General features: G+C 40.5%; 1 protein-coding gene across 2 annotated transcripts in view; it reads left to right on the forward strand.

Annotated features, from left to right (window-relative positions):
- The window catches only part of LOC105489040 (coiled-coil domain containing 170), a 137,393-nt gene that overhangs the window by 59,423 nt on the left and 54,220 nt on the right, over positions 1-23,750 (forward strand). The gene's annotated exons all lie outside the window — the stretch shown is intronic.

The raw sequence follows: 23,750 nt of genomic DNA on the forward strand, positions 1-23,750 counted from the left end.
AAGTTTAAATTTAATATATTTGAACAAATAGGTAATATATTTACAAGAAACAAAATTCTAAATGTACAAGAGTATATGGTGAAACATGTTCCCCATACCCCTCTCCCCAGCCATCTGGTTCTCTTCAGAGGCAACCTCTCTGTTAACAATTTCTTTCTTTTAAAACATTTTTTTTGTAGAGACAGGGTCTGGCTATGTTGCCCAGGCTGGTCCTAAACTCCTGGCCTCAAGTGATCCTCCCACTTGGGCCTTCCAAAGTGCTGGGATTACAGGCATGAGCCACTGTGCCCTGCCCCAGTGATTTCTTATATACTCTTCTGGAAATATTTTACACACATACACATGCTCTTTTAATTTCTTTTTAACACAAATGTTGACACACTCTGCACACTATATTTTTCTCTTTTTATTTATATTTTAACACAAATGACAATATCCTATACATTATTATCAATACAGGTATTATGAGTAATCTTTTATCATTCTTCATGTGGGAGGATATATCAGTAAGACAAAATCCAAGAAGTAGACTCGCTGGGCCAAAGGACATGGACCTTGTAATTCTGACAGATATTGCCAAAGGGAAGTGACTGAATTATAAACTTTTATTTACACAATGAATTGGCTGATCTTTTCAAATGATTTGCAACCTATCTGAGCATGGGACTTAATACCATATATATTTTTTAACACTATATAATCCCTTAATTATAATTTTGTGATAAAGAAATTTATCATGGGATTAATAATAATGATTCATTTCCAAAAGTTAAAAAAGAGCTTGTACAATCAATTAGTAAAAGTACATAGGAAAAAAGTGAATGGCAATGGCCTAGCAGATGGAATTTAAGATCAGCTAAGGACTGGTGCTGATAAAGGGAGCCTCCCTGGGGGTGAAGGGCTAGTGGTGGCCCACAGGCTGAGGAGGGGCCTGTGGAATTGGTGGGTGCAGGAGAAGGAGTTGCCTTTTCGGGAATTTCTTTTGGGCCTTCTCTGTCTAGTGACAGCCACACCGAGGTGAGATGGGAAGTTGGAAAGCACAGTCATGACAATAATTTCTATTTTCAATTAATTTCCTGCATCAAAAAGCCCTTTGCACCACTGGCTTTATTCTCCTGACACATTAACTCTGTGGAAAGGGCAACGTTTATTATTGTCAATGCCCTCATCGTCAGCTTGGACTGCCATAACACAGTACCATAGACTGGGTGGCTTAAACAACATAAATGTATTTCTCCAATTCTGGAGGCTGGGAAATCCAAGATCAGGGTGCCAGCATGGTCAGGTTCTGGTGAGGGCCCTCATCCTGCATGTAGATGGCTGCCTTCTCTCTGTGTCCTCACATATCACACAGAGAGCAAGCAAGCTAAGTGCTATGATGTCTCTCCTTCTAAGGGCACTAATCCCATGGTGAGGTTCCCACCCTCAAAACTTCATCTGAACCTAATCACCTGCCAAAAGCCCCACCCACAAATACCATCACATTGGGGGTTAGGACTTCAAAATACGAATTTTGGGGAAGACACAAATCAGTCCATAGTATTAGCTTGGTGCAAAAGTAACTGTGGTTTTTGCAATGACTTTTAATGGCATCAACCTAATAACTTTCCATTATTTTTCACCAACATTTTCTTTTAAAAAATTTTGAATATATAGAAAGGGTTAAGGAATATGACAATGATCACCCATCCACCTCCGCCCAGATGCAACAATGGTTAGCATTTTGTTTTATTTGCTTTATTATTTTATATAAACAATATATATGTTATTGTTTATTTATTGTTACATAAACATAGATATATTTGCAGAACCACTTGAAAATAAGTTGCAGACATCATATGTATTGCCTCTAACTATGTCAGCATATTTATCCTAAGAATAAGAACATTGCCCTATGTAACCACAATACCACTGCTGCATCTGAAAGTTAACTGTAATGCCGGATACCATCTGTGGTGGTTTTCAAGCATGCACATTTTTTTTATATGTTTCCTCTTGAGCATGGTCTGGACTTACTGATTCCCTTCTAGAGAATAGAATATGTCAGAAATGATGGATATCACTTTTGATATTAGGTTATAAAAAGGCTGTGGCTTCTGTCCTAGATACACTCTGTTGATCTCTCTGGAATCACTTGCTCTTGAGGGAAGCCAGGGGCCGTGTTGTGAGGTAGATCTAGGGAGAGGGAAGTCAGCTACTGTGTGGTGAAGACACTCAGCCACCTCTCGGGAGGCCCACGTGGCAGGGACCTGAGGCCTGTCAGCTACCCTGTGAGTGAGCCCAGCAGGGAATCCTCCTCTGGGCAATCCTGGGGAGGACTGCAGCCCTGCTCAACAGCTTGGCCCTAACCTTAGGAGAGCCCCTGAGCCAGAATTACCACCAGCAAAGTCGTGCCGAGATTCCTGACCCATAGAAACTGTGAGATAATCAGTGGTTGTTGTTTTTTTTTTTTTTTTTTTTTTTTTTTTTTTTTTTTGAGACGGAGTCTCATTCTGTTGCGGGGGCTGGAGCGCAGTGGCCGGATCTCAGCTCACTGCAAGCTCCGCCTCCCGGGTTTACGCCATTCTCCTGCCTCAGCCTCCTGTGTAGCTAGGACTACAGGCGCCCGCCACCTCGCCCGGCTAGTTTTTTGTATTTTTTTAGTAGAGACGGGGTTTCACCGTGTTCGCCAGGATGGTCTCGATCTCCTGACCTCGTGATCCGCCCGTCTCGGCCTCCCAAAGTGCTGGGATTACAGGCTTGAGCCACCGCGCCCGGCCAGTGGTTGTTGTTTTAAGCCACCAAGTTTGGCTTAGCTAATAATCATCTAGTATCACTCCACATTCAAATTTCACCACTTGCTACAAGAATGTCTTTTCCAGCAGTTTTCTTCCCCAAATTGGGATCCCACCTAGGTTAATTCACTGCATTTGTTGATTGGTTTCAGTTTTTTGTTGTTGTTGTTCTTATTGTTTTCAAACAGCATTGACCTTTTGGAGAGTACAGAGCAGTGGCCTGATTATTTCTTCACTGTGTGGTTTAACTTGTTTCCTGTAAATTTAAAAGTTGGATCTAGAGGCTGGATTGGATTCAGGTTAAGGCTTTTGGCAAGAATATTACATATTATTTTTCACGTTGCATTCTATTAGAAGGCAAATAATGTTAGAGGGTTCCACTGCTGGTGACACTAAGTTTGACTACCAATCTCTTTGGTGTAAGTGTACATTTTTTCTCTTCTGCAGTTAAGTTTCTGTGTGGTGATAATCATCAGGTTATTCCTGTTCCCTATGACTTTATGTAGTGATGTTAGCATTCACCGCTTCTTGTCTGGATTAACTATTACATCATGGGTGGCAAAGTGGTGATATTCTAATTTCATCATTCCTCCCATCTATTAGGCGGTATTCTTCTCTAAAGGAAAGCTTTCTTTATTTTCTTTCCTTTTGTTTTCAATTCTATGGACACAAGGATTTTTATTTATTTACTGTGTTATAATCAATTATTGTCTTTCAGTGCTCCAAATTCTCCAAATTTGTCCAGCAGAAGCTCCTTCAGGATGTCCCCTGTGACTTTGTAGCATGAGTCCTTTAGTCTCTCAAGTCTTCCTTGATCTCTGGCTGAAGATGTCATCACAGGCTCTCTTGCAACATTCAGGCCACTGAACTAAAACCAGCCAATTCTTTCTTTTTTTGAGACAGGGTCTCGTTCTGTCTCTCAGGCTGGAGTCCAGTGGCGCAACCTCAGCTCTCTGCAATCTCTGCCTCCCTGGTTCAAGTGATTCTCCTGCCTCAGCCTCCCCAGTAGCTGGGATTACAGGCACGTGCCACTACACTTGGCTAACTTTTTGTATTTTTAGTAGAGAGAGGTTTCACCATGTTGGCCAGGCCGGTCTCGAACTCCTCAAGTGATCCATCCACCTTGGCCTCCCAAAGTGCTGGGATTACAGGCATGAGCCACGGCACCCGGCCTACCAGCCAATTATTTAAAGCGCTTTGGTTCCTAATACTGGGAAATGGTACTTAGAAAGCAAAATCAATGATTTGGAAATATTCATTTATTGAATACTTACCATTAGCACAGTCATTGTGTTAAGTGATCAGAGAGGTTATTCACTTTGCTCAACTTCACACAGCTATTAAATGGCAAAGCTAGGATTTGAACCCAGATCATTACATTATTGTACCTTCAGCAATAATCTTCTTTCCATATATATTCACAGCTACATCCTACATACAAGTCTGATGCCAGAAACTATTTATTAGTCAGTGGAACAATGACAATAAATAGCCACACAAATGTCCTCAATAAGTAACTTTTAATTCAATTATAGCTAGTAGTTATTAAATTATCAAGATTTGGATATGGGGGGGAGAGGACGGATTAAAAGAGACTTGACTATTAGGAAGAATTTAATATTTATTTATAATAGCACATTCAAAAACCAGAACTTATTCCTCTTTTTATATAAGTGTCTTCACTTGTAAATGACTGATGCAATGTTGTTCAGACTTTGGAAACACATTCACTTTGGGATGAAGTTCCTGCCAAAATCGTAAAAATTGAAAAAAAAGTTATATGGGCAATAAAAAAAACTTGAGGTCTTTAATAAAGTACTTTATTCATAGGATTGTGACTCCCAGAGATTTACTACTCAAAAATACCATCAAGTGGTTTTACTGACACATTAACAGCCTCAGGAAGAGTCTTCATAATGCTTTCTAAAGCTCTGTTTTTGAGGTAGGAAACTTACTTTATTAGTGAAGTCCAGAAGCACTGCAGAAGTAGAAGTAGCCACAGGGCTAGGGTGTGGTTTCTACAGAACTCAGCTTTTCTGATTTGCTTGAAGACTCTACTTCAGTTCCTTCAAGAAAATTTCACAAATAAAAGTCCAAGTGATTTGTCATATATATGATAAATATATTACCTGAAAAGATTTTGGTAGTTTCATATTGCAGTATGTCTTAAAAACTACCAAAGGTTGGTACTTTTCTCATTGGTTTTCTTGAAATAACCTACTGTTGAGGAAAGCAGTCATTTTGCCTGGGCAAGCCACACACCCATTTCCTATGAATTATAGAAGTTAAAATCAGTGAGATCAGAAACTAAACTTCCATGTTGCATTTAATTCTGCTAGCAAGAATTAAAGCTAGGAAATAAAGTGGTATTAGAGTCAGGCAGGCCTGGGTTTGCAATGATGTCAGTTCTGCCTTTTTTGTTAGCTTACAGTGGAATATGTAAGAGAGACACTGCACAGGCCGGATGCAGAGGCTCACGCTTATAATCCCAGCACTTTGGGAGGCCAAGGTGAGCGGATAACTTGAAGTCAGGCGTTTGAGACCAGCCTGACCAACACGGCAAAACCCGATCTCTACTAAAAATACAAAAATTAGCCAAGCGTGTGGCGGGCGCCTGTAATCCCAGCTACTCGGGAGGCTGAGGCAGAAGAATTGCTTGAACCTGGGAGTCAGAGGTTGCAGTGAGCCGAGATGGCACCACTGCACTCTAGCTTGGGTGACAAAGCTAGACTCCATCTCAGAGAGAGAGAGAGAGAGAGAGAGAGAGAGACAAAGAGAGAGAGAGAGAGAGAGAGAGACAAAGAGAGAGAGAGAGAGAGAGAGAGAGAGAGAGACTGCACAGAGTGGTTAAGAAGCTGGGCTCTTTAATTAGGCTCCTTGGGTTTTCATCCTGGCTCCAGAATCATGAATCATTTGGCTATGTGATTGCAGCATGTAGCTTGATCTCTTTGGAACTGTTTTTTTTTTTTTTTTTTTTTGAGACAGAGTCTTGCTGTATTGCCCAGGCTAGAGTGCAGTGGCGTGACCTCGGCTCACTGCAACCTCTGCCTCCTGTGTTCAAACGATTCTCCTGCCTCAGCCTCCCGAGTAGCTGGGACTACAGGCACATACCACCACACCCAGCTAATTTTTGTATTTTTAGTAGAGATGGGGTTTCACTGTGTTGGCCAGACTTGTCTCGAACTCCTGACCTCATGATCTGCCTGCCTCGGCCTCCCAAAGTGCTGGGATTACAGGTGTGAGCCACCATGCCCAGCCTGGACCTCAGTTTTTAAAATCTATAAAATGGGAAAATAAGGCTCTCTTACTATTACGTTAGAATTAAATGATAAAATATACGTAAAATACTTAGGATGTGTCTGGCACGCAATTGGCGTTCAGTATTTTAATTTCCCTTTCCTAGTTCTTTACTTTTACCTAGGGATAAAATAAACATGAGATTAATTTAAAGTATAGTCATATGGAAATAGTTCCTGAAAGTAAGAAATGACTAGATGAGATAGATTACTAAAGAAATTACAGACTCTTTACAATTCTAGAATCATAAAGTTGGAAGTGAACTTCGGGCCATTTAGAATCTAGATCGTCTAACTCTCTATGTGAAATAAGAATCATGTTTTAAAACCATTTCCCTGACTAGCTAATGTCCAGCCTTTCCTTTAACTCTTCTAGAAACAGGGAACTCACTACTGTATAAGGAGGTCCGTCTCATCTTTGTGAACTTCTAATTGTTTGACAGTTCCATATTGTAGCAAGTCAGGATTAGAGCCTCTATAATTCAGTTCCTTATCCTGGTACTAACTTGTGAAACTTCGCTGAATAAATGAAAATCCCTTTTCCTATGGCCACACTTCGAGTGGTTAAGGACATTTATTATGGATTTCTAAGTCTCTTCTTCTGGCTAAACAGCCTTAGATCTTTCAAACTTTTCTTATTTGAACCCTCCTTCTTCTTGTCTGTGAGGTTGGGGGAGTTCTAGTCTCTGGATGAGGAATTAAAATGAAAATAATAAACACCAAATAATATCTGCTCGTATTATAAAAAATTAAAGCTGGGCTGGGGATGGTGGCATATACTTGTAATCTCAACACTTTGGGAGGCTGAGGCTGGAGGATCACTTGAGGCCAGGAGTTCAAGACCACCCTGGGCAACATAGTGAGATCCCTATCTCTATAATAAAATGAGAAGCTGTTTATAAGACTCCTACAAAATGACGTGTTTTAACTGTTTCTCTTTTTTAGTTCTTTTGAAAATTACCATTAAGACTTTAAAGTGGCCAGCCGTGGTGGCTCATGCCTGTAATCCCAGCATTTTGGGAGGCTCATGCCTGTAATCCCAGGCAGATCACTTGAGGCCAGAAGTTCAAGACCAGCCTGGTCAACATGGTGAAACCCTGTCTCTACCAAAAGCGCAAAAATTAGCTGGGCATGGTAGTGCATGCCTGTAATCCCAGCTATTGGGAGGCTGAGGCACAAGAGTCACTTGAACCTGGGAGGTGGAGGTTGCAGTGAGCCGAGATTGAGCCACTGCACTTCAACCTGGGTGACAGAGCGAGACCCTGTCTCAAAACAAAAGACAAACAAAACTAAAACTTTAAAGTAATACAATTTTATTCCTGATTCATCAATTTGAGGCAGTATTTGGCAAAGACTTTCTGCTATAATATATGAAGATTTCATGCCTCCTAATTTTTTATTATTGCTACATGATACTTGAATGTATTTAATGGGTACATGTACTATTTTGTCACACGCATAGAATGTGTGAGGATCAAGTCAAGGTATTTAAGGTCTTCATCACCTTAAGTTTTTATAATTTCTATGTGTTGGGAACATTTCAAGTCCTCTCTTCTAGCTATTTCAAAATATGTAATACATTGTATACAGTATAGTCACCCTACTCTGCTGACGAACGTTAAAGCTTATTTCTTCTATCTAATTGTATGCTCATATCCATTAACCAACCTCTCTTCATCCCTCCTCCCACCCACTCACCCTTCCCAGCCTCTGGAATCTATTTTTCTACTCTAATTCTATGAGTCAACTCTTTTATTTCCTGCATATGAGTGAGAACATGTGATATTTGTCTTTCTGGGCCTGGCTTATTTCACTCAACATAATGACTTCTCATTCCATCCATGTTCCTGCAAATGACATGATTTCATTTTTTAATGGCTTAGTAGTAGTCCATTGTGTATGTATACCAAATTAAAAAAATCTATTCAGGCTGGGTGCGGTGGCTCACACCTGTAATCCCAGCACTTTGGGAGGCCGAGGAGGGCAGATCATGAGGTCAGGAGATCGAGACCATTCTGGCTAACATGGTGAAACACCGTCTCTACTAAAAAATACACAAAATTAGCCAGGTGTGGTGGCAGGCACCTGTAGTCCCAGCTACTCAGGAGGCTGAGACAGGAGAATGGCGTGAACTCAGGAGGCAGAGCTTGCAGTGAGCTGGGATTGCGCCACTGTACTCCAGCCTGGGTGACAGAGCAAGATTCCGTCTCAAAAAATAAAATAAAATAAAATAAAAAATCTGTTCATCCATTGGTGGACACTTGGGTTGATTCCATATATTTGTGATTGTGACTAGTGCTGCAGTAAACATGAGTGTGCAGGAATCTCTTTGTTATGCTCACGTTCTTTCCTTTGGATACTCAGTAGTGGGATTGCTGGATGTGTGGTATTTACATTTTTAGTTTTTTTGAGAAATCTCCATACTGTGTTCCATAGTGGCCATAATAATTTACATTCCCACCAACAGTGTTACAAAAGTTACCTCTTCTCTGTATCCTTGACAGCATCTGTTATTTTTGTTTATTTGTTTTTGTCTTTTTAATAATAGCCATTCTAACTGGAGTTAGATGATATCTCATTGTGGTTTTGATTTGCATTTCCCTGATGATTAGTAATGTTGAGAATTTTAAAAACACACCTTTTGGGCCAAATCCCAGCACTTTGGGAGGCCAAGGTGGGTGGATCACCTGAGGTCAGGAGTTTGAGACCAGCCTGGCCAACATGGCCAAACTCCATCTCTGCTAAAAATACAAAAAATCAGCTGGGTGTGGTGATGTACACTTGTAATCCCAGCTACTTGGGAGCTGAGGCAGGAGAATCGCTTGAGCTTGGGAGGTGTATGTTGCAGTGAGCCGAGATTGCACCACTGCACTCCAGCCTGGTGACAGAGTGAGACTCCATCTTAAATAAATAAATAAATAAACCTTTGGCCATTTGTATGTCTTTCGTGAAATGTCTATTCATGTCCTTGCCCACTTTTTATTGAGATTAGTTTTTTTTTTTTTTACTGTTGAGTTTCTTGAGTTCCTGTGTATTCTGGATATTAGTACCTTGTTGGATAAATAGCTTGCAAATATTTTCTCCCATTCAGCAGGCTATTTCTTCACTCTGTTGATTGCTCCTTGTGCTGTGTAGAGGCTTTTTAGTTTAATATAGTCTCTTTTGCCTACTTTTTTTTTTGTTGCCTGTGCTTTTGAGATCTTAGCCATAAAATATTTGCCTAGCCAATGTCTTGAAATGTTTCCTCTGTATTTTATTCTAGTAGTTTTATAGTTTTAGGTCTTATGTTTAGGTCACTAATCCATCTTGAGTTGATTTTTGTGTATAATGAGAAAGATAGTGACCTAGTTTCATTCTTCTGCATATGGATGTCTAGTTTTCCCAACACCATTTATTGAAGAGGCTGTCTTTTACCCGAGTGGATATGCTTGGCACATTGTTGAAAATCGGTTGGCTATAATTATGTGGATTTGTTTTTTCGTTCTTTATTCTGTTCCATTTAGTGTATTTGTCTATTTCATACCAATACCCTGCTGTTTTGTTTATTATAGCCTTGAAATATATTTTGAAGTCAGTTAGTTTGATGCCTCCAGCTTTGTTCTTTTTGTTCAAGATTGCTTTGGCTACTTAAGGTCTTTTGTGGATCAATAGAAATGTTATGATTTTTTTCTATTTCTATGAAAAATAATATTAATGTTTTGATAGGGAATACAGTTAATCTGTAGATTACTTTGGGTAATATGGTCATATAACAACATTAATTTATCTTTTCTTTCTTTCTTTTTTTTTTGAGACAGAATCTTGCTCTGACTCCCAGGCTAGAGTGTAGTGGTGTGATCTTGGCTCACTGCAACTTCCACCTCCCAGGTTCAAGCGATTCTCGTGCCCAGCTTCCTGAGTAGCTGGGACTACAGGCGCATGCCACCATGCCTGGCTAATTTTTGTATTTTTAGTAGAGACAGGGTTTTGCCATGTTGGCCAGGCTGGTCTTGAACTCCTGGCCTCAAGTGATCCACCTGCACTGACCTCCCAAAGTGCTGGGATTATAGGCATAAGCCACTATGCGCAGCCAACAACATTAATTATTCTGATCCATGAGCATGAGATGTCTTTTCATTTGTTTGTGTCCTCTTTAATTTCTTTCATCAGCGTTTTGTAGTTTTCCTTGTAGAAGTCTTTCACTTCCTTGGTTAAATTTATAAATTATTTTATGTTTTTGTAGCTATTGTAAATGGGATTACCTTCTTGATTTCTTTTTCAGGTAGTTCATTGTTAGTGTATAGAAACACTACTGATTTTTGGATGTTTATTTTGTATTCTGCTACTTTACTGAATTTAGTTATAAATTTTAAGAGGTTTTTTTGGAGTCTTTTGGTTTTCCTAAATATAAGATCATGTTGTTTGCAAAGAGGGACAATTTAACTTTCTCTTTTCCAATTTGGATGTCATTTATTTCTTTCTCTTGTCTGATTTCTCTGGCTAGGATTTTCAGACACATAGAGATGTTCATAGTCATCTCTGAGGATCTTTTGTGTTTCTGTGGTATCAGTTGTAATGTCACCTTTGTCATTTCTGATTGTGCTTCTCTGGTTCTTTTTTTCTTGATTAACTTGACTAGTGGTCTGTCAATTTGGTTTATCCTTTCAAAAAAGAAACTTTTCATTTTGTTCATCCTTTTATATTTTTTTGGTTCTGAATTTTATTTAGTTCTGTTCTGATCTTAGTTATTTCTTCCATTAGCTTTGGGTTGAATTTGTTCTTGTTTTTGTAGTTCCATTAGGTGTGATGTTAGGTTGTTAATTTGAGATCTTTCTGTGTTTTTGATGTATGCATTTAGCACTATAAACTTTCCTCTTAACGCTACTTTTGCTGTATCCCAGAGGTTTTGATATGTTGTATCTTTATTTTAATTTGATTCAATGAATTTTTAAATCGTGCTTTAATCTCGTTGTTTACTCAAAAGTCGTTAAGAAGCAGGTTGTTTAGTTTCCATGTGCTTGTGTGGTTTTGGGAGGTTTTCGTGGTGTTGATTTCTAATTTTATTTCACTGTGGTCAGAGAAGATACTTGGTATGAGTTAGTTTATTTATTTTTTTATTTTTTATTTTTTATTTTTTTTTTGAGATGGAGTCTCGCTATGTCACCCAGGGTGGAGTGCAGTGGCCTGATCTCAGCTCACTGCAAGCTCCGCCTCCCGGGTTTTTACACCATTCTCCTGCCTCAGCCTCCCGAGTAGCCAGGACTACAGGTGCCCACCACCTCGCCCGGCTAGTTTTTTGTATTTTTTAGTAGAGATGGGGTTTCACCGTGTTAGCCAGGATGGTCTCGAACTCCTGACCTCGTGATCCGCCCATCTCGGCCTCCCAAAGTGCTGGGATTACAGGCTTGAGCCACCGCGCCCAGCCTGATTTAGTTTATTTTTAAATGTATTGAGACTTGCTTTATGACTGAGGCATGTGTTCAATGTTAGAGAATGTTCTGTTTGCAGATGAGAAAAAATGTACATTCTGTGGTTGTGGGGTGCAGTATTCCGTAGATGTCTGTGAGGTCCGTTTTGTTGAAAGTCCAGTTTAAGTCCAGAGCTTCTTTGTGAGTTTTCTGACTTAATGATCTGCCTATTGCTGTCAATGTGGTGTTGAAGTTTCCATGATTATTGTATGGCTATCTCTTTTCTTAGATCTATTAATTGTAGTATTTTATAAATCTGGGTGCTCTGATACTGTGTGTATATATATTTAGGATAGTTAAATCTTGTTGAATTGAGCCCTTTATCATCATGTAGTTCTTTTCTTTTTCTTCTTACTGTTGTAGGTTTAAATTTTGTTTTATCTGATACAAGAATGGCAACTTTTGCTCTTTTCTGTTTTCCATTTGTGTGATGGATATTTCTCCATCCCTTTACTTTAAGCCTGTGTCTGTTATTACATGCAAGACGGATCTCTAGAGGAAAGAGAACGTAGGGTCTTGTTTTTTAATCCAATTTACCACTCTACATCTTTTAAGTGGAGCATTTAGGCCATTTATGGTCAAAATTACTGTTGATATGTGAGTTTTTGTTTCTGTCATAGTGTTGTAAACTAGTTGCTTTGTAGTCCTTTTTTAAAGTAAAAAAATTTTAATTTTTATTTATTAAAATTTAAAAAAAATTCTGTGGGTGCATAGTGGGTGTGTGTATTTATGGTGTACATGAGATATTTTGATACAGCCATGCAATGTCTAATAATCATATCATGAAGAATAGTGATATCCATCCCCTCAAGTATTTTTTCTTTGTGTTACAAACAATCCAATTATATTCTTTTAGTTATTTTAAAATGTACAGTTAAATTATTATTGACTATAGTGCTTTGTAGTCTTTTTTAAATTTTATAATTAGATTCAGGGGGTACATGTGCAGATTTGTTTCATGGGTATATTGTGACCCTGGGGTTAGGGTACGAATGAATCCATCATCTAGGTACTCAGCAAAGACCCAACAGGCAGTTTTTCAGCCCTTGTCACCCTCCCTCTCTCCCCTCCCCATGAGGGAACTTTCTTTTTTTTTTTCTTTTTTTCTTTTTTACTTTTTTTTTTTATTATTATACTTTAAGTTCTAGGGTACATGTGCACAAGGTGCAGGTTTGTTACATATATATACATGTGCCATGTTGGTGTGCTGCACCCATTAACTCATCATTTACATTAGGTATATCTCCTAATGCTATCCCTCCCCCCTCCGCACTCCCCACAATAGGACCCGGTGTGTGATGCTCCCCTTCCTGTGTCCAAGTGACCTCATTGTTCAATTCCCACCTATGAGTGAGAACATGTGGTATTTGGTTTTCTGTTCTTGTGATAGTTTGCTGAGAATGATGGTTTCCAGCTGCATCCATGTCCCTACAAACGACACGAACTCATCCTTTTTTATGGCTGCATAGTATTCCATGGTGTATATGTGCCACGTTTTCTTAATCCAGTCTGTCACTGATGGACATTTGGGTTGATTCCAAGTCTTTGCTACTGTGAATAGTGCCACAATAAACATACGTGTGCATGTGTCTTTAGAGCAGCATGACTTGTAATCCTTTGGGTATATCCCCAGTAATGGGATGGCTGGGTCAAATGGTATTTCTAGTTCTAGATCCTTGAGGAATCGCCACACTGTTTTCCACAATGGTTGAACTACTTTACAGTCCCACCAACAGTGTAAAAGTGTTCCTATTTCTCCACATCCTCTCCAGCACCTGTTGTTTCCTGATTTTTTAATGATTGCCATTCTAACTGGTGTGAGATGGTATCTCATTGTGGTTTTGATTTGCATTTCTCTGATGGCCAGTGATAATGAGCATTTTTTAATGTATCTGTTGGCTGTATGAATGTCTTCTTTTGAGAAGTGTCTGTTCATATCCTTTGCCCACTTTTTGATGGGGTTGTTTGTTTTTTTCTTGTAAATTTGATTGAGTTCTTTATAGGTTCTGGATATTAGCCCTTTGTCAGATGAGTAGATTGCAAAAATTTTCTCCCATTCTGTAGGTTGCCTCTTCACTCTGATGGTAGTTTCTTTTGCTGTGCAGAAGCTCTTTAGTTTAATTATATCCCATTTGTCAATTTTGGCTTTTGTTGCCGTTGCTTTTGGTGTTTTAGACATGAAGTTCTTACCCATGCCTACGTCCTGAATGGTATTACCTAGGTTTTCTTCTAGGGTTTTTATGGTTTATGGTTTTTATGGTTTTAATTTTCATATAAGGAGTAAGGAAAGGATCCATTTTCAGCTTTCTACTTATGGCTAGCCAATTTTCCCAGCACCATTTATTAAATAGGGAATCCTTTCCCCATTTCTTGTTTTTGTCAGGTTTGTCAAAGATCAGATGGCTGTAGATGTGTGGTATTATTTCTGAGGGCTCTGTTCTGTTCCATTGGTCTGTATCTCTGTTTTGCTACCAGTACCATGCTGTTTTGGTTACTGTAGCCTTGTAGTATAGTTTGAAGTCAGGTAGCGTGATGCCTCCAGCTTTGTTCTTTTGGCTTAGGATTGTCTTGGCAATGCGGGGTCTTTTTTGGTTCCATATGAACTTTAAAGCAGTTTTTTCCAATTCTGTGAAGAAAGTCATTGGTAGCTTATTGGTATGACATTGAATCTATAAATTACCTTGGGCAGTATGGCCATTTTCACAATATTGATTCTTCCTATCCATGAGCATGGTATGTTCTTCCATTTGTTTGTGTCTTCTTTTATTTCACTGAGCAGTGGTTTGTAGTTCTCCTTGAAGAGGTCCTTTACATCCCTTGTAAGTTGGATTCCTAGGTATTTTATTCTCTTTGAAGCTATTGTGAATGGGAGTTCATTCATGATTTGGCTCTCTGTTTGTCTGTTACTGGTGTATAAGAATGCTTGTGATTTTTGCACATTGATTTTGTATCCTGAGACTTTGCTGAAGTTGCTTATCAGTTTAAGGAGATTTTGGGCTGAGACAATGGGGTTTTCTAAATATACAATCATGTCATCTGCAAACAGGGACAATTTGACTTCTTCTTTTCCTAACCGAATACCCTTTATTTCTTTTTCTTGCCTGATTGGCCTAGCCAGAACTTCTAACACTATGTTGAATAGGAGTGGTGAGAGAGGGCATCCCTGTCTTGTGCCAGTTTTCAAAGGGAATTTTTCCAGTTTTTGCCCATTCAGTATGATATTGGCTGTGGGTTTGTCATAAATAACTCTTATTATTTTGAGATACGTTCCATCAATACCGAATTTATTGAGCGTTTTTAGCATGAAGGGCTGTTGAATTTTGTCGAAGGCCTTTTCTGCATCTATTGAAATAATCATGTGGTTTTTGTCTTTGGTTCTGTTTATATGCTGGATTATGTTTATTGATTTGCGTATGTTGAACCAGCCTTGCATCCCAGGGATGAAGCCCACTTGATCATGGTGGATAAGCTTTTTGATGTGCTGCTGGATAAGGTTTGCCAGTATTTTATTGAGGATTTTTGCATCGATGTTCATCAGGGATATTGGTCTAAAATTCTCTTTTTTTGTTGTGTCTCTGTCAGGCTTTGGTATCAGGCTGATGTTGGCCTCGTAAAATGAGTTAGGGAGGATTCCCTCTTTTTCTATTGATTGGAATAGTTTTAGAAGGAATGGTACCAACTCCTCCTTGTACCTCTGGTAGAATTCGGCTGTGAATCTGTCTGGTCCTGGACTTTTTTTGGTTGGTAGGCTATTAATTATTGCCTCAATTTCAGAGCCTGCTATTGGTCTATTCAGGAATTCAACTTCCTCCTGGTTTAGTCTTGGGAGAGTGTAAGTGTCCAGGAAATTATTCATTTCTTCTAGGTTTTCTAGTTTATTTGCATAGAGGTGTTTATAGTATTCTCTGATGGTAGTTTGTATTTCTGTGGGGTCGGTGGTGATATCCTCTTTATCATTTTTTATTGCATCTATTTGATTCTTCTCTCTTTTATTCTTTATTAGTCTTGCTAGAAGTCTATCAATTTTGTTGGTCTTTTTAAAAAACCAGCTCCTGGATTCATTGAGTTTTTGGAGGGTTTTTTGTGTCTCTGTCTCCTTCAGTTCTGCTCTGATCTTAGTTATTTCTTGCCTTCTGCTAGCTTTCGAATGTGTTTGCTCTTGCTTCTCTAGTTCTTTTAATCGTGATGTTAGGGTGTCAATTTTAGATCTTTCCAGCTTTCTCTTGTGGGCATTTAGTGCTATAAATTTCCCTCTACACACTGCTTTAAATGTGTCCCAGAGATTCTGGTATGTTGTAGCTTTGTTCTCATTGGTTTCAAAGAACATCTTTATTTCTGCCTTCATTTTGTTATGTACCCAGTAGTCATTCAGGAGCAGGTTGTTCAGTTTCCATGTAGTTGAGTGGTTTTGATTGAGTTTCTTAGTCCTGAGTTCTAGTTTAATTACTCTGTGGTCTGAGAGACAGTTTGTTATAATTTTTGTTTTTTACGTTTGCTGAGGAGTGCTTTACTTCCAACTATGTGGTCAATTGTGGAATAAGTGTGATGTGGTGCTGAGAAGAATGTATATTCTGTTGATTTGGGGTGGAGAGTTCTGTAGATGTCTATTAGGTCCACTTGGTGCAGAGTTGAGTTCAATTCCTGAATATCCTTGTTAACTTTCTGTCTCATTGATCTGTCTAATGTTGACAGCGGGGTGTTAAAGTCTCCCATTATTATTGTATGGGAGTCTAAGTCTCTTTGTAAGTCTCTAAGGACTTGCCTTATGAATCTGGGTGCTCCTGTATTGGGTGCATATATATTTAGGATAGTTAGCTCTTTGTGATGAATTGATCCCTTTACCATTATGTAATGGCCTTCTTTGTCTCTTTTGATCTTTGATGGTTTAAAGTCTGCTTTATCAGAGACTAGGATTGCAACCCCTGCTTTTTTTCATTTTCCATTTGCTTGGTAGATCTTCCTCCATCCCTTTATTTTGAGCCTATGTGTGTCTCTGCATGTGAGATGGGTCTCCTGAATACAGCAAACTGATGGGTCTTGACTTTTTATCCAATTTGCCAGTCTGTGTCTTTTAATTGGACCATTTAGTCCATTTACATTTAAGGTTAATATTGCTATGCGTGAACTTGATCCTGTCATTATGATATTAGCACGCTAGTTGATGCAGTTTCTTCCTAGCATTGATGGACTTTACATTTTGACATGTTTTTGCAATGGCTGGTACCTGTTGTTCCTTTCCATGTTTAGTGCTTCCTTCAGGATCTCTTGTAGGGCAGGCCTGGTGGTGACAAAAATCTCTAAGCATTTGCTTGTCTGTAAAGGATTTTATTTCTCCTTCACTTATGAAACTTAGTTTGGCTGGAAATGAAATTCTGGGTTGAAAATTCTTTTCTTTAAGCATGTTGAATGTTCTCCCCCACTCTCTTCTGGCTTGGAGAGTTTCTGCCAAGAGATCTGCTGTTAGTCTGATGGGCTTCCCTTTGTGTGTAACCTGACCTTTCTCTCTGGCTGCCCTTAACATTTTTTCCTTCATTTCAACTTTGGTGAATCTGACAATTATGTGTCTTGGAGGTGCTCTTCTCAAGGAGTATCTTTGTGGTGTTCTCTGTATTTCCTGAATTTGAATCTTGGCCTGCCTTGTAGTCTTAATTGTATAATTGCTTCATAGGGTTTGTGAACTTTGTACTTATGTGTGCTTTTATGGTCTCAAGTATTATTCTTTCATTTCCATGTTTAGAACTCCTTTGAGCATTTCTTGTAGGTCTGGTCTGGTGGTGATAAATTCTCTTAGTGTTTGCTTGTCTGGGAAAGACCGTATTTCTCCATTCATGAAGCTTAGTTTTGTATTAAATTCTCGGCTGGCAATTTTTTTCTTTTAAGGAGGCTGAAAATAGGACCTCAATCTCTTCTGGCTTGTGAAGTTTCTACTGAGAAGTCTACCATTAATTTAATGGGTTTTCCTCTATAGGTAACTTTGCCCTTTTTTCTAGGGGCCTTTAAGATTTTTTCTTTCTAACTAACCTTGGATAGTCTAATGACTATAGGCCTTGGGAATGGTCTTCTAATATACTATCTCATAGGAGTTCTTTAAATTTCTTGAACCTGGATGTCAATCTCTCTAGCAAGATTAGGGAAAAATTTCTGAATTATTCCCTCAAATCAGTTTTCCAAGTTGTATACTACTTTTTCATCTTCTCTTTCAGGAATGCCAATAAGTTGAAGGTTTGTGAAGATTTGGTCAAAGCCATATTTCTCAAAAACTCTGTTCATTTTTAAAATTATTTTTAAAATTTTATTTATGTCTGGCTGGGTTAATCAGAAAGACTGGTTGTCAAGATCTAAAATTCTTTCTTCTGTTTAGTGTAGACTATTGTTAAAGCTCTAACATTATTTTAAATTACTTTGGTGATTTTTTTTCAATTTGAACAGTTCTATTTGTTTTTTTTCTTAATATGGGATCTAATCTTTCATATCCTGAATCATTTTTCTGGTTTTTTTTTTTTTATAATGGATTTCAAATGTCTCTTAGATGTTACTGACTTTCCTTGAAATCCATATTTTGAATTCTTTATCTCTCATTTCAGATATTTTGTTCTGATTAAGATCCATTGTGAGAGAGCTAGTGCAATGCTTTGGAGGTGACAAAACACTCTGGCTTTTTGTACTGCTGGAGTTCTTGCAATCAGTCCTTCTCCTCTCAGGGAGATGTTGCTTCTTATTTTTGAATTTGCTATTGTTTGAATGGGACTTTCTTTTTTAAATTCTTTTTTTCTCTTAGGGGTATGGCTGTGATATATGTTATGTGTGATCATTTGGCTTCATTTCTGGATGCTTTCAGGGGGCTGTATTTTGGCTGTAAGAACTAATTAGAAGGACTGGTTGTCAAGATCTGAAATTCTTTCTCCTGTTTAGGTATTCTATCTTCTGTAGGACTGGGGGTGCAGAGGTCCTGGGGGGCTTATTTTGTGGACTAGCACTAAGCCCTTCTGGTAGTAGATTTTGTATTTGGTAGTGCAGTTGAAACTGCAGTCCAGTTAATGTTGCTTAAGAGTAAGAGCTGGCAGGTAGGCTGATGTCCAGTGAAAGCAGGTGCCTTGACGTGTTTTTGAGGAGGGGTGGGTGGGAAGAGATGGTGTTGGGGTGTAGGTATGCTAAAGCCTTAGGGGAGGGGCTGGGGAGTATCCTTGCTCTTTGACCTGAGCCAGCAGAAATGTGATTTGCTTCCCTCTCAAATCCCTGTTGCAGGGCTTGTGACTTTGATTTCATAATGGCTTAGTCCTTTGGTTTTTGGCCACAATGTGACTGCAGGCCACAAGTATGCCCCTCTGATGACTACCACCAAAATGGGCTCAGGGGAGAGTCTCTTCCCCCAGACCAGAGCAGGTACCTTCATGGTTTGTCTGTCCTCCATTTCCGGGATGGTTCCATTCTGTGTAGGGAAGGGGAGGTGGTCTCTGCCCTTCGTAAAAGCCTGAGCAGCATAGGGCTCACTTTTAGCATGGTAGAGCCACTGTGAAGAGCACAAAAAGTACTGTGTCCAAGTATGTGCTCACTGGCCCCTGGTGGGAAGAACCACTCTTGTGTCCATAACTGCATAAGTGGGGTGCAGATGACCCCTCTCTATGTATCTTCCATGGCTATGGGACTGCCTCCTTTAGTACTTGGCACCTTACCTGTGTTTCCTTTGTCCCAACAGGGATTTGGTGGGCTGTGCTCCCTCTCCCTTAGAGGTATCCCATGTTGAGGGTTAAATCTCCAGGGATCCAGCAGCTCCTTGGGGCCTACCAGTCCCCTGCACCTGTGAAAGTCTGAATGAGTTGTGGGGAATGTTTGCAAGAGATCTAGTGGTGCAGTGACTCAGGGGTGAAGAGTCCCTGGGCAGGACCGTTTCCCACTATGGGTGCATGACCAGTATGACGCCCATGGTCTCAGCTCAGGTGTGAGGGGAGTGTGAGTATGCCTACGTGAGCTGGCCACTAAGTTCTCTGTACTTGGGAAGTTCTCAGATTGCTCCCAATAGTGTTGCCCTGGATCACAAGGGCAGAGGGGCTCACCAGCAGTTTAAGAGTCAAGGGATTGTCAGAGAGGTGAGTGGAGCAGAGAAATCCTCCCACCTACCCTTTCTGCAGGGCTCTGAGCTTCTCGGGGGTCAATCTCTGCCAGGCTCTTGCGGCTTTCTTTTTCTGCAACCCAGCTTCTTCCTGTGGGCACTCTGACAGGTCCTGATTCATTTCCTTCAGTTTTCCATTCAGAATTTGTCCATTCACTAGTAACTTTGATCTTCTTTCTGAGGAGAACTGGCTTGCAATGTCCCTAGTCCGCCATCTTGGAGAGTCCTATTGCGCTCCTTTGGAGGCATCATATTTCCTTGCTTTTTCAAGTTTCTTGTGTCTTTATGTTGGCATCTGTGCATCTGGTGTGACAGTCACTTCTTCCAATATTTTGGGTTTGCTTTTGTAGGGGAGGATGTTTTCCTGGAGATGCATCTATGATGTTGGTTGGGTAGGACACTTTGGCTCTGATTTTGGGTGTGTGCAGCAGTGCAGTTTCCTAATTTGTTTAGCTGTAAATAGTGTCATTGGTGTCTGTTATTTCCTCAGGAGCTTAGGGTGTGGTTGTTGGTGGAGTTGTGGGAAGTTTTGTTGGGGACAGGGGTACCAGGTGGGCCAGTCCTCAGGCCCTGGTGGGAACAGCAGTGGGCCAAGAGTGCCTGTCCTTAGGCCCCAGGGTGGCATTTGCTTGCACTGGTCTTAGGAGGTGTCGGCAGGTCTATACTGGCAGTGGCAGTGGCAGGTGGGTCTTTTGGTCCCTGGGCAGCAGTGTGGCATGGGCTATCATAATAGCAGTCATGGGACAATGCTTTGGCTCTCAAGCTGTCTGTGCTGGTGTTGGCAATGGCTGTGATGGCTGGGCAGGTCAGGCCCTGCCCCTGCAGGTTGTGTGTGTGGATGGTGCCATCTGTGGTGGTAGCAACAGGGTGAGTGAGTCCATCTTCAGGTCCCTGGTAGAAGTGCTCGGGTGCTAATGATGGTGGATGTGGCAGAGTAATCCCCAAGTCCCCGGATGGTGTTTTCATGCTCTGGGATGGGGGTAGGGGCAGAGCAAATCCAGGTGAGCCTGTCCTCAGACTCCCTGGTGGTGCCTATCAGCACCGGCTGTGATGTGCAAGGGTCGGGTGATTCCTGGACTCCTGGTGGAGTGCTTTGATGGAGGAGGTGGTAGCTGCAGTGGGCCCCTGCTGCTGGAGAAGGTGGGATTGCTTTTAGTGGCTGCAGCTGTAGGCAGGCAGCTGCGGAGCACATGCTTTGGCCCCAGTTGGCACCTATGCATTGGGGAGCCTGTCCTTGGGACCCTTGTAAATGTGAGATGGTGGCCTGCTGTTAGTGGGCTGGGGTTGCTGCAGTGGCTTGGCTTTGGCCCTGACAGCAACAGCCAGCTGAAGCAGCAGCTGCAGGTGGGGTATGGCAGTGGGGCTCCTGGGATGTGGAGATGCGGGGGCTGTTGGGCCCCAAGGCAGAGTGATGTCTGGTGGAGGCTGGCTCTCAAAATGGCATCTTGCTGTAGCTGCCTAGGACTCAGGGGGGTGTTTAGGATTCAGTCTGAGCTCCCTCTCTGGAGCAATGCCATTGTGCGGTCTGCAGACAGCTTCCTATGTTGGTCTCTGGGCCTGTGAGGGGCTCTCTGGTGGCTGGGACTGGAGGAATACATGATGGGAATATGGACGCTGCAGGTCTCTCGCTCCCCTTTCCCTGCACTGGGGAGCTTCTCTGTGCTCCCAGCCAGCCCTGGCCAACCAAGCAGGCTGCTTCTCTTCCCTCTCTTCCTTGCCCTAGGAGTTCCTGTCAGTTCTCTGTTGAATTCCAATGTTCTGTCTTTGATGATCTATTCAAACTGTGATTATCTACTCACTGTTTTATTCTTCTTTGTCGGGGGGCAGCTGATAGATGCCTCTAGTCCGTCATCTTGAAGCCCCACCCCTTGAGAATTTCTAATGCCTCTTATTTTTTAGCCTTTTCTTTCTATAATACTTCCTGGTTTTTATCATATTATTGTATTTGCCTTGTCCAAGTTTACATTCTATTCTGTAGCTGTAACTAAGTCTTCAGTAGTTTGTCTTTAGGTTCATTCTAAAAATTTAAAATCAGTTAAATCCATATGTTAAATAACATGATTCTATAACTATTTTTATTAGGGGTCTAATCTCAGCATGTGATGCTGAGCACATTCCATTTTGCTGTGTCCCTTTTGCAATTTCCAGATGGGAACTGTTGATGGTCCTCCAAGCACCGTCTGATCAGTTCAGGGCGAGTGTCTGCAGGGCTGTCGTGAAGCCCAGGAACACACTGGCCTCTTGGGCAGCTAAATCTGTTGTCAGCTAGTACTGATTTGGTCAGTGTTGAGAATTTCAAACTTAAGCTGGATTCTAATTTTCCACAGTTGATGATGCCATGGGGAAAGCTCAGATTTGGAGAGGGTCTTCTTCAATTTGAAGTAAAATGTTTCTCTGAAGGTTCCATTCTATTGGCTCACGGGCCTGAGAAGGAGAAACCTAATCCTCCTTCTACATGAGTCTTCCAAGCATTTAAATACATCTGCAGGATAAATGTTCCAGTTCTTTTAACGTTTCCTCTTAGAACATGATTTCAAGACTTTTGCCATTCTCCTTCCTAAACTCTGAATGTGCATTTTTTTTCAAACTATCTTTGGGGAAGAATAGTTTTGTCTTTATTTCCAGTCCATTGCTGACAAATACTTCTACAAAATACAATAAAATGAATTAATAGAAAAAAATTATTTAAATTCTATAAAATGAATTAATAGAAAAAATTATTTAATAAGATACACCAAGCACAAGTTCGAATTTTTAAGTATTAGAAGCCACAGACATAAAGTTAAATTTCAATAATGGAAATCAGAATAAACATGGGAGAAATAATAGAATTACCCAAATTGTGCACAGTCTTCGTTGTATGTAGGAGATTAGTGTAATGAGTTACTAGTATCACTAGTATACTCATAGCCTTCCTTTTGTTATTCTTTAGTCATGAGTTTTATTATGACCAGAATTCCCTGCATTAAAGTTCTGCATACACACTTTGAATGAATACTGCTTATGTTAGTATTTAAAGTTTGTGACAATGAGCTAGCTTCTTGCTGGTTCACTTAGGTAATCTTGGTTGGACTGGTGACAATGTCGCTTTCAGTGCCTGTTGTACAGGAATTTTTATTTTTATTTTTTTTGAGACTGAGTTTTGCTCTTGTTGCCCAGGCTGGAGTGCAATGGTGCAATCTCAGCTCACCACAACTTCTGCCTCCCGGGTTCAAGTGATTCTCCTGCCTCAGCTTCCTCAGTAGCTGGGATTATAGGCATGTGCCACTACACCTGGCTAATTTGTATTTTCAGTAGAGACGGGGTTTCTCCATGTTGGTCAGGCTGGTCTTCAACTCCAGACCTCAGGTGGTCAGCCTGCCTCGGCCTCCCAAAGTGCTGGGATTACAGGCATGAGTCACTGCGCCTGGTCCCTAGGAAACTGTTTTTATATTTTACTTTTCAGATACTTACAGTAGAAAACAAATCTAACAGAGGTTTGTTGAGAATAGGTTTTAAAGCAATTTCAACAAGCTCAATATATTTGTAGGTACCTTGAATTCAAATTAAACTATTGTAATTTCAGCTTTCCTTCTTTTTCTGTTTATTTTTTCTTAAAAATATTTGATAGAGACGGGTTTCACCATGTTGCCCAGGTTGGTCTCAAAAGTTCTATTAGTTTATTTTGTAAAGGTATAGTTAGGTTTAAATGTGATGAAATTCTTTTGAGGAAAGAAATGGGTTCTGGATTTTATATACTTATTTAGATTACAGTTGGCAAACCAGCCTTAAATTATCACATCTGTAGCATGTTCCTTCAGTGTATAACAGATAGGCAACTCTCACCACTAGCCACTTACCACACGAGTCTAACAATACTTCGTTCAAAATGGTTCATACTTCTTTCAAAAATGGAGTACAGGCTGGGCGCGGTGGCTCACACCTGTAATCCCAGCACTTTGGGAGGCCGAGGCAGGCGGGTCACAAGGTCAGGAATTCAAGACCAGCCTGACCAACATGGTGAAACCCCATCTCTACTAAAAATACAAAAATTAGCTGGGCATGGTGGCACGCGCCTATAACCCCAGCTACTCGGGAGGCTGAGGCAGGAGAATCGCTTGAATCCAGGAGGCAGAGGTTGAAG

This window comes from Macaca nemestrina, chromosome 5 (genome assembly GCF_043159975.1).
Source record: "Macaca nemestrina isolate mMacNem1 chromosome 5, mMacNem.hap1, whole genome shotgun sequence".
Classification (NCBI taxonomy): Eukaryota; Metazoa; Chordata; class Mammalia; order Primates; family Cercopithecidae; genus Macaca; species Macaca nemestrina.